The 11,873-nt window shown below is 45.6% G+C and overlaps 1 non-coding gene across 1 annotated transcript; it reads left to right on the forward strand.

The window, feature by feature from the left end:
- The first annotated feature begins 6,742 nt into the window (after positions 1-6,742).
- TRNAG-UCC (transfer RNA glycine (anticodon UCC)) lies at positions 6,743-6,816 on the forward strand. The gene has a single exon. It is a non-coding gene; the product is annotated as a tRNA-Gly (tRNA).
- The last annotated feature ends 5,057 nt before the right edge of the window (positions 6,817-11,873 follow it).

Genomic DNA, 11,873 nt, shown 5'->3' on the forward strand with positions numbered 1-11,873 from the left:
CCCCCCCCCGCCCCGGCGTGGGTGGTCCACCCCCAACTCCTGGCCCTTCCTGGTGAGGCCCTTTGTGACCCCTCCCTCACCATGCCATCCCTCCCTCCTTTTACATTCCTCGGGCCACTTCCTCACCAAAACCCTAACCCTTCCCTCCCCCTCACCCCTTGGCCTGGCCGCACAATCGGGCTTCTCTCCCAGTCTATGCTCTTGCTCTGCCCTCCACTCTGATCTCTCCTCAACAGCACCCTAGTGTCCACCTGCCCTGTAATTCACTTACTTGTTGCTCACTGTTTAGGATCTGTCTTCCCTCCCCCCCCCCCCCCCCCCCCCCCCCGTTCACTGCAGTGTCCAAGGCCCTGGTGCTCAGTCGATGCTCAGCGTGTATTTGCTGAACCTTCATCTACAGACTGTTCACGCCCAACTTTCTTCAGAGCAGACCCTCCCCAACCTCCAGAGCAGATTGTAGGTGCAGAACACCTGAGTGTTCAGTTCACTGTCCGGATCTGGTGTACTTTTTGTGGGTAGGGTTTTGGGGTTTTGTTTGTTTGTTGTTGTTGTTGTTTTGCTTCTAGTTATTTAACATCTGTCAGTATATTTAGATTCTGTTTTATCCTGAGTCTGATTTGTTAAGTTTTATCTCTCTAAGAATACAAATCTATTTCTAAAGAATCAACTTTTCATTCTGTTTATCATCTCTATTTCTATTTTGTTTATTTCTTTCTACTGTTTTGGTTGCTGTTAAGATTCTTTTTCTTATTTCTTCAGCTGGGTACTCAACTCAATTTTTAGTCTTTCTCTTCTCTGACAATGAGTATATAAATTTCCAAGTGTGACTTTAGTTATGTCCAGTAAGTCTTGATAAGTAGCATCTTTAATTTCATCTTGTTGATTTTCTAATATCAATTATATTGTTTGCTTTAGGAATTGCTGAAAAATATGCTTACTTAAATTTTCAAATGTATACTAGGTTTTCTTTGGAGGGAGGACTAACCCTTAGCTACTGATTTCTTTTTTTACTGTGTTGTGGTCAGAAGGTGATCTGCATAATGCAGATATATATATATATACATTATATCAAGCTTGTTAATTGTATTATTCAAATATCCTATGGCCTTCTAATGTTCTGTTTGCTTGATTTATAAGTTACTAAAAGAAGTGGGATAAAATCCCACTTTAGCAGTCTCAGCATGAAATTTTGCCAGTTTGGGATTTATACGTCTTTCCAGACTTTGTTTTTAATGCTAACAGGTTTAGGATTATTATAGCTTCCTGATAAATTATTCCTTTTATTATTACATGGTACCCTTCTTTATCCCTATGCTTTTTGCCTTAATTTTATATTTTTTTTTCAATAATTAGCCTAGGCACAGCACTTTTCTGTGAGTATTGACCTCATATGTCTTTTCCCCTCATTTTCCTTTTTTTTTTTTTCTTCTTTTTTTTTTTCTGTACACGGGCCTCTCACTGTTGTGGCCTCTCCCATGCAGAGCACAGGCTCCGGACGCACAGGCCCAGCGGCCATGGCTCACGGGCCTAGCCGCTCCGCGGCATGTGGGATCTTCCCGGACCGGGGCATGAACCCGTGTCCCCTGCATCGGTAGGCGGACTCTCAACCACTGCGCCACCAGGAAAGCCCTCATTTTCCTTTTATCCTTTCTACATCTTACATTCATTCCTAGGTGTGCTTGTGGTAAATAGTATGTGTGACCAGATTTTTATGAAAACCAATCTTACAATTTTCAACTTTTGATGGTGTTTTATTTTGATTATTGATTACTGATATGTTTTCATTGATTTTTATCATCTTATTTTGTGTTGTCGGTTGTTTTTTTTGTTTTTGTTTTTCCTCTATGCTGCTTTTTTCTCCCTTTGGGCCCTCTGTTTGATTGATCACATTATCTTTATTCCTTTTTCCCTCAACTCCCATTGTTTTGGAAGTCCAGCTTTCATTTTCATAAACACACTTAAATTTTCAGCATGTGGGATTAACAAAGCCTGAAGTTAATTACTGTCTCCACCCACCACGGGAACTAGTGGGAGTTTAAGATGCTTTAGCTGCAGGCCTTTGTCCACATCGTCCTCACTCCAGTGAGGCTTGAGGCTGCTTCAGGAGTCACATGTCAACCTGCTCTTTACTCACTTTCCTTCTGGCTTGAATTTTCTTCTTCCTGAAAGTAGTGACAAATTTCAGTCTTTGAAATGTCTTATTTCACCCTCATTTTGACTGATAATTTAGCCACTGTAGAATTCTAAATTGACAAATTTTTTGTTTCTCAATACTTGGAAGATTTTTCTCTCTGTGTGCTGTATTCTGAGTAATTTTCCCAATTCTGACTTCCATCTCACTGATTCTGTTTGATTTTAATCTGCTGTTAATCCCATCCATAGGGTCATTGTTGGTTTTTTCCCCACAGACTTTTAAATTTCAATGGCCACAGGTTTTATTTCTGTAAAGCCCTGTTTTGTACATTATCAAATCTGCTTGCTCTTTCTTTATATTGGCTTTTTCTTTTTTATTTGATGCAATTTTTATTTAATGCAATTTTTAGATTTCTTTTGTCTTTAATTATTTTAAAAACATTTATTTTAAAATTCTAGTCAGTAGTTCCCTTATGTGAAATTTTTGGTGGTCTAATCCTGTTTGCGGTGTCCACCGACTCACTCACTGTAAGGGGACTGTAGGTTCTTTCTGTGACAGTTTTGTGACTTGGGGTTACGAACTCAGCTGGGCCTGTATTTTTGTGGAAATCCTGGGCAGCCTAGATGTGTCCCTCAGAGGAGTACGACTAGCCCAGGACTTGTTTTATGTTAATTTCTTGGCTTGGTGGTCCTAGGGCCTGCAAAGAGTAATACAGTTCAGGCTCCAAAATTGTTGGGGACAGGCAGTGGTTACAACTGCATAGGGAGACTTCTCCACAGCGAGATCACCACAAAGCTTCATGAAAATTGCTTAAATAAAAGAGAAATATGTAATAAGAATTATGAAAATAGATTACTCACCAGGTTTTTGAGCACTACATGTCATCCTAAGTGTATGACACGTTTTAACTCATTCAGTCATCACAAAATCACTAAGCAAGCCCATTACTGTCCTCACGTAACAGATGAGGAAACAAAGCAAGCTAGAAGTAACTTAACTTGTCCAGAATGACATGTGGCTCACCAGTGGAGAAACCAGGATTTGAAACACATCAGTGGGAATGTGACCCAAGCAGGACCAATGAGAATCCTGCCCTGGAGTCTTACTCTTGCAACTAAGGGAAGAGACCCTTTTTCTACTCTTGGGATTCACAGGAGAGATGTAGCTCGGCAACTGCTAGTGACTGAGATTCCAGCCTTGGGAAGAAAGCAACCCTGCAAGGAATATAGATACAGGAGACGAGGACGGTCCTGAAGGAGCTTGAGCCCCCAGACTCAGTCCCTGAAATCTGCTTTTCTTGCCTTTGGTTTCAAGAGCCAAGGGTCCCTAGAAGGGGCTTTCCCTTCTAGGTTGAAAATCCACGGAAAAGAGAGGCTGAAGGGCTGGCCCTAGGAATGGGGCTTCGACTGGAATCCCAGCTCAGCCACGAGATACCCCAGTGGCCTGAGAAAGCCTCCTGGCTTCCCTATGTCTCCCCGTGAGCTCTGGTACTTTGGGTACAATGGTAGGAATTACTTCATTCCCTCCCTCATTCAGGCCACATACCAAAAACCTGCCTTTGGGCTGACAAGGTGGCTCCTGTCCCCCTGGGCTGTTGTGCAGGTTAGATGAGGTCCATGGATGTGACATGCTCACCATGTGCCTGGTACATAGTGAACACATTTTTGGTATAATCATAAAGCTAGTTCAGATTTGGTTTCTGTCATCTCAACCAAAGGAGTGCATTCTAATGCACATTCTTCATGTATAGTGGCAAAGCTTAGAGCCATGAGAAGGGATGGCTGATCTTTGTTGTAAGTTCTTAGAAAGAGCATTAGACTTAAAATATTATTTTAACAGTGAAATTAAGAGTGAGAAATATATGCCTAGTTAATTTCACACTTAGGATTCTACTTACCCTTTGGTTCAAGACTGTGAGGTGTTTTTTTTGGTTTTTTTTTTGCGGTACGCAGGCCTCTCACTGTTGGGGCCTCTCCCGTTGCAGAGCACAAGCTCCGGACGCGCAGGCTCAGCGGCCATGGCTCACAAGCCCAGCAGCTCCGCGGCACGTGGGATCTTCCCGGACTGGGGCACGAGCCCGTGTCCCCTGCATCAGCAGGCGGACTCTCAACCACTGCGCCACCAGGGAAGCCCCAAGACTGTGAATTTTGCCTACATGTTTACCTCCTCTTCCCAAAGGTCACTGACAATTTAAGAACTATGTGAGGTGTTTTTTTTAAAAATTATTATGGTAAATAATACATAACGTAAAATTTACCATCTTAACCATTTTTAAGTGTATAATACAGTAGTGTTAAAGGGAACAATATATTTTTTAAAATAATAAGTCCATCCTAGTGTTAAAAGACAGGCACATGGATTGTGAATAAAATCTGTGATGACATGATATGGACGGATCAGAAGAAGGAAAAGCCAACAAAAGCTGAAGAGTGGGGGCTGCACAGCCCTACAGTCACAGCGACTTCTGGGGAAGGGGCCAGCTGGCCACAGTGGGACCATGTTGGAGTGGGGTGGGATCAGCTGACTCCAGCTGCAGGGCACAGAACTGCTCCCTGAGTATAGTGGGCGGGGGACTGAAGAGACCCCTGGGCCAGAAGAGAAATGGGGCTGTTACTGCAGGGAGGGAGGGGCTTAGCTTTTTATGAAAGGTAATTCCTAGCCCCTCCTTCTCAACTTTCTGAATGACAGGGGATCCCCAGCCTACTTTCTGCCAGGGTCCCCTTGCACTCACACGTCCCCACCCACCATCTTGAAGGGAAGCCCTCCTAGGGATAAATCCCACTCAGTTCATTCTTTTTCTTCTGAGCAGTATATTCCACTTCATGAAAATACCACGTTGATATGCGTATTTCGTTATTTCACATTATTACAAATGAAATTTTTAAATTTCATGCTATAATTGTTTGTTGCTAGTATATAAAAATACAACTGATTTTTGTGGGTAGATTTTGTAGCTTATAACCTTGTTAAATTCACTTCACTTTATAGTATTTTTGTAGATTCCTTAGGATTTTCTACATAAATAGTCAGCAAATAGCAAAATACTTCCTTATTTTGAATGTTTATTCCTTTCATTTATTTTTCTTGCCTTGTTGCAATGACCACCAGTACAGTGTCATACAGAAGTGATAAGAGCAGGCATTCTTGCTTTTCTCTCAATCATCAGTAGAAAATGTTTGCTATTTCACCATGAAGTATGTTATCTGAAGGTTTTTTTATAGATGCCCTTTATCAGATTTAGAAAATTACCGTGTAGTCCTTGTCTGTAGAGTTTTTCATTATGAACAGATAGCTGACCCACTTAAGGAACATTTTGATACCTTACCCAATAACTGCTTACAACCTATTGGCCAGAACTGGGTCTGGCTGCAAGTGAGGCTAGAAATGTTCTTTCTTAGGTGAGCACATTACTGCCTCCTAGAAAACCAGGGCTCTGTTAATAAGGAAGAAGTCATGATGGATATCAGAATAGGCAACTAGCAAGATGCCACTGTGGGTATACAATTCTAGATTAACAGTTACTGACATGCCACATTTTATTCTATTGTCATCTTGTTGCCATTAAAATAAATACTGTTTTGAATTGTTATTCTTTCCGTAGGTAATTTGTTCTCTCTGGCTACTTTTCAGACCCTGTTGTCTTTAATGTTATTCAATTTCAATATGATGTGCCTAGGTGTTCTTTTAGTTTTATTTATCCAGTTTGCGATTTGTTGTGATTCCTGAATCTGAGGAGTTATGTCTTTCATCAAATCTGAAAATTCTCTGCTATTATCTTTTTTAATATTGTATCTCCTCAGTATCTTCTTTTAAAAATATGTTAGACCTCATGTATGAACGTTGAAAACATTATGTGAAGGGAAATAAGCCATTCACAAAGGGCAAACATTATATGACTCTACTGATATGAGGTTCCTAGAATAGGCAAATTCATAGAGACAGAAAGCAGAATAGAGGTTACCAGGGGCTGGGGAAAGGAGAGAATAGATAGTATTGTTAATGGGGACAGAGTTTCTCTTTGAGATAACGAACAAGTTCTGGAAATGAATAGTGGTGATGGTTCTACAACATTGTGAATATATTTTGTTAAATTATCAATTGTGAAAATTTTTAAAAGATTGAAATTTTTAATATATATTAGACCTTCTCACTGTAACTTCTATAAAATGGTCTCATCTCCCAGTCTAACTATTTTGTATTCAGTCTACCATCTTCTAGTTCAATAATTCTCAGCTGTGTCTAGGCTGCTATTAACCTGCCCATTGAAATTTCAATTATTATATTTTTCATTTCTAAAGTTATATTTCATTTGTTTTAAAATCTATCAGATTCTTTCTTTTCCTTTATCCTTTTTTTCTGATGCTTTCTAACATTTTCTCATTCCTTGTTCAGGTTTTCAACTGCATCTTTTATCTCTGAGGCCATTTTTAGCATCCTTACATGTTTTGTGATTTTTAGATTGTGATCTCATGTTCGGTTAATCCAAACTGTGGTAAGCTGGAGGGATTGAACTCCTCCAGAGGTGATTTGCATTTGCTCCTGCTAGGTGCCTCAATGCTGCCAACATATAACCACTTCAACTCAATTCTAAACCACCCAGGTAGGGAATTCCCTGTGGTCCAGTGGTTAGGACTCCACACTTCCACTGCTGGGGGCGCAGGTTCGATTCCTGGTCGGGGAACTAAGATCCTGCAAGCTGTGCAGTGTGACCAAAAAGAAAACCCATCCAGTATATATTTAAAACCCACACCCATTTGTAGGTAAAAGTCTGTACTTATGAATTCTGAAGGGAGATTTGATTTCTGTCTTGTGGTGAGTTTGTCACAAAATTTCTCATTTCTCTTTCCTGGAAAGGAGATTTTTTTTTTCCTAGCCTTTGTAACCTTTTACTGAAATTACGAGTCTTTAATAATCCTGACTTTATGTGGGTATCAAAATACCAACTTCTTATATTGCATGGGCCCACATCCCTTTCTCTTGCCTTCTATGCAGCCATTAAAACCCAGAGCTTTAAGTTCCTGGTATTGAGAATGTCACTGATATCACACTTGCTTACCCTGTTGCTTTTAGTTTCTACTTGATATATATATATATATATATATATCAAGTGTTTTACAATAGAGGGGTTTTAGGTTATATTGTTGGAAATCTGTTTTTCTTATTCAGCCACAGCAGTCAGCACATAGAAGTGTTTAACGATTGTTTGCTGTTCAGATATTAAATGAATCAATAAATGAACAGAAAGACATCCTGCATTTTATTTTTACTGTTTTTAAATAAATAAATAAATAAATAAATTTATTTATTTATTTATTACTTTTTTTAAATAATAAATTTATTTTTTTACTTTTTTTAAATAATAAATTTATTTATTTATTTATTTTTGGCTGCATTGGGTCTTCGTTGCTACACGCAGGCCTTCTCTAGTTGTGGCGAGAGGGGGCTACTCTTTGTTGCGGTGTGCAGGCTTCTCATTGCGGTGGCTTCTCTTGCTGTGGAGCACAGGCTCTAGGCGCACAGGCTTCAGTAGTCGTGGCATGTGGGCTCAGTAGTTGTGGCTTGTGGGCTCTAGAGCGCAGGCTCAGTAGTTGTGGCGCACGGGCTTAGTTGCTCTGCGGCATGTGGGATCTTCCCGGACCAGGGTTCGAACCCGTGTCCCCTGCACTGGCAGGCGGATTCTTAACCACTGCGCCACCGGGGAAGTCCAACATCCCGCATTTTAAAATGTTTATTACCCACACATCCACACACAACAAAGTATGAGGGTAAGGCACTAGGAATACAGCAGTGATCAAATGGGTCCCTCCTGGTCAACCACATCCTCTCATTCACTGAGAACTTCAGCACCCTGATAACAGGTTGTCTGCTCACTCCAAGTTCTGACATCCTCCATGTCTCTCCAAGTGATCCCTCACACCATGGCCTCCCAGTTCCTCCACCTCTCATCTCACTGACTGTAAAAGCTAGGGTTTAGATGTAGATTATAGACCCACGTACGGCTAGTTTGAGCAGAAAGGTATTTAATACATGGAATTAGTGTCCACAACGTCATTGGAAGTACTGAAAGTAGCACTTACCCTGAGCTTCTAGAAATATACTCTCCCCCAACAATACCACAGAACTAGTCCCCTGGGGATTTGTTCTTTTTTGCCACAGTCAGCAAACTGAGGTGTCAGAAAACTGATATTCCAACTGCTGGCTCCAACAGACCACACCTCGGAGTCTGTATTTCCCAGCCCCTTTCGCATCTAGGTAAGGCCATGTCACAGAGTTCTGGAATTGGTTTGGGTAGAAATGATGCGTGCCACTCCTAGGCCTAACCCATAAATACCTCCTGCTTATCCTGCATGCTCTCTGTTCACTCTTCTGCTGGCTGAATGTAGGCATCTAGGATGACCTTAAATCCACATGTCAAAAATGGCAGCACTTCCTTCAGCATGGGTCCCTAAAGGCCTATATGGAGCAGAGACTCACCCACCCCCATTCCTGCCTATGTTGCAAACTGGACTTCCTGTGAGCAAGAAATAAATGTCTATTGTATTGAGTCACTGAGATTTGGGGGTTTATCTGTTAAAGTAGCTGGTGTTTCCTCAACTGATATAGGAGACTCCATTGAGCTTTCCACCTTCAGAGTCCTTGTCTAGATCAGCAGGTAGTGTTGCACTGGCCAGCTGCTCAACATATCTGTTTGAATAATATGCTTGAGAACCAAGGAGATTAATACAAAATAAATTCACGTAACCACTGTATCCATTGTGGGATGGACAGTGGCCCCAAATGCATGACTTGTCTGACTTCCAAAGCCCAGCTCTCATCAGTGGACTGTGGGGGCATCAGAATGTCCAAGAAGTGGGGCTTCCCTGGTGGCGCAGTGGTTGAGAGTCCGCCTGCCGATGCAGGGGACACGGGTTCGTGCCCCGGTCCGGGAAGCTCCCACAGGCCGCGGAGTGGCTAGGCCCATGAGCCATGGCCTCTGAGCCTGCGCGTCCGGAGCCTGTGCTCCGCAACGGGAGAGGCCACAACAGTGAGAGGCCTGCGTACCACAAAAAAAAAATGTCCAAGAAGTGGCATTCGCTCAGAGCCAGTGCCCAACAACCCCTAGGAGCCTGAGGTGTCCCTTCCCCTAGTGCATGGCCATCCTGGCCAAAGGCCATATCTCCCTGCAGCGGAGGCCAGGGAGAAGACTTCGTACAGCCTTGGGTGTTTCTGCCAGGTCTTTCCCTCTGGCAGAGGGCTCCAGGTCTGTGAGTGACTCATGTCTAGGAACTGGAAGAGGAGCTGCGCTGTGAGTCACATCTGGGCCGTGTTCCCGAGACCCAGGGTCTTTCCACCGCCAGCCCCGCCTCCACTAGTGCTGACCCCTGCTTTTGTCCTGGAAGGTAACTCCACTGGCCAGGAAGCCAAAAATCTCTGAGGCCACACCATTCTGCCTGACCATGATGGTGACAATACCTGCCTGGCCGTGTGGCCTCTGCCACCCTAGCATCTTTTCATCCATTTCATTTGTGTCCCACAGTGGCCAGCTCCCCAGAGCCTTGCAAGGGTGTGGCTGCTTCCCTTCCTTACTCCAAGGTCCACCTCAATGTCTCAGTGAGAGCATCCTCCAGGCCCTCACAGAGGACAGCTAGGGGACAACAGAGCAGGTCAAGCACAATACACTCCTATCCCTCTCTGTCTTTGGATGCCTTTTTCTGTATTAAACCAAAGAGTTTCCAGCATCTTGGCTTCATTCACATGGGCTGTCATGAGCCCTGGTTTTATCCACAGCACAAACAGTCAACACCATCCGAGCCCCTCAGATCCAGAACCTGTGCTCACTGTCAGTCCTGCCTGACTTAGGATCATTTTCCTCCAATATCCAGGGGACAGGAATGATGGTTGCTAAGGGCAAAGTGGACGGAGCAGAGCCAAAGGAGGAGGTGGAGGTCTGCACAGATGGTCTTCGGAGTCCTGGGTCCCCCACATCCGCCAGTCCCAAGAACCGCTGCAGAAGCCCTTCAGGTGAGCCAAGTGTTCTCCATGAAGCGGCTGGCCCACCCCACTCACCCCAGGCAGGCCCAGGAAATAGGAGGCCCTCCCTTGCCCTAGGTGCCGAAAGAGCAGGCACGCACCGCTCACAGGGCCCCTCTCCTAACTGTGGGTGTTAGTTCCAAATTAGCAATGCCCAGAGCCACTTCCGCAGCCTGGCAGGATGCCTCGCACCGGGGCTCTGTCCCAAGCTGACCCTCCTGCCGGCTCCCGCAGCAAAGCCAAGAAAGGCTCACATCTCCAAAAGACTCTGGAGCCCGCAGAGCTCGGCTTTGAACAAACACGGCTGGCAGCACATGCGCCCTCCCCCCACCCAGAGGTCAGGGCTGGGCTGGCTCTGCTGTCCCGTGTGCACACACCAGAACGGCCCCCAGAGACTGCAGGGGAAAGTGCCAGTCATTTGCATAACATTACAACCACAGGCCGGCTCTTCTAGAGAATAAGGGCAGGTCCTCCGCTGCCTGGGGTAGTTCCCAGCTTGCAGCAGAGAGGGAAAAAAGTGCTTTTGGTTGATTCCTTTTAAACTCCGATTCACAGCACCAACCAGCTGTGATAGTTCCAATTACAAGTTCAAAGATTTCTGGGCCACGGAAAAACTTTCTGTCCTGGCCACCCACCCCATACTGCTCCCACGCACCGGCCCAGAAACCACACTGGAATGTGACACCAAGGGGGTGGCTCACCGGAGCCCCTTCCGTTCCCCACGAGGCCAGCAGCAGCCGCAAGCCCAGCCGTGTCTCTGGGAGTCGCTACCCTTCCAATTTCCTCCCCCACGCTGCCTCTGAGCTTTCATCTTTCACCAGCAAAATACCAGCTCCCCAGTCAGGGCTGCAGTGGAAACTGTGTCTTGGCCCTCACCCCAGTGACCAGAGGCCTTTCAGGGGCCCTGTCCACTCTCCCACTGGCTCCAGGGTCAGTAACCACGGGAAGCCCTCCCCAACCGGCAGCCCGCATCCTGCTCTTCCTGAGGTCCGACCTTGTGGGGGACCCTGAAGCCTGAGAGCTGCCCTGGGGAGGGCTGGGGGTGGGCGACGAATGTCCTAAGGGAGCTGCTGTGGGGAGGCGCTCTGGGGGTGTTACGTGGGGTCTTCAGCTGCACTAAGATACCCACGTAACCACCCCCTGGGGCGTTCTCTTACTTTGAAACAGCTAAACAAACTGCGGACCAAAAAGGTGAAGCCATTCGTTCAAAGTTGTGCAGTGATGGAGCCAGGACCATCATCTCCGCTTTCGATGGGCCCTTCCCATTGGTGTAACCCGGACGCAGAGCAAACCCCAGGTGCCCCTCTACAGAGCACACACACGCCCCACCACGCACACCGCACATCACACACACACACACCCTGACGCACAACAGACACACACATGAACGGAGGGGAAAGGGTTGGGAAGAAATTTTTATCTCCTGTTTCAAGAAAAACACCAAAAGTAGTGTTGGAGGAAAAGCCGGAAGCCCGCGGGCTCCACGGTTTTTGTTTCGATTCGCTCGTTCCACACTCTCCGGGTTCAGGCCCCTTAAGGTACACACCGCGCGCCGAGCGCGAACGCCGGCAGCCCGCTTGCGAGCACCTCCCCTGCCGCCCCGCACCTGGCGCCAACTGCCTCGGGGCACAAACCTGGTCGGAGCGCGCGCGCACGACCGCGCCGCCCCCCGCCCAGGCCGCCCCCCGCCGCAGAATCGCGACCCCGCCCCAACCCCGGTCAGAGAAGG

This window comes from Lipotes vexillifer, unplaced genomic scaffold (assembly GCF_000442215.2).
Source record: "Lipotes vexillifer unplaced genomic scaffold, Lipotes_vexillifer_v1.1 scaffold382, whole genome shotgun sequence".
Classification (NCBI taxonomy): Eukaryota; Metazoa; Chordata; class Mammalia; order Artiodactyla; family Lipotidae; genus Lipotes; species Lipotes vexillifer.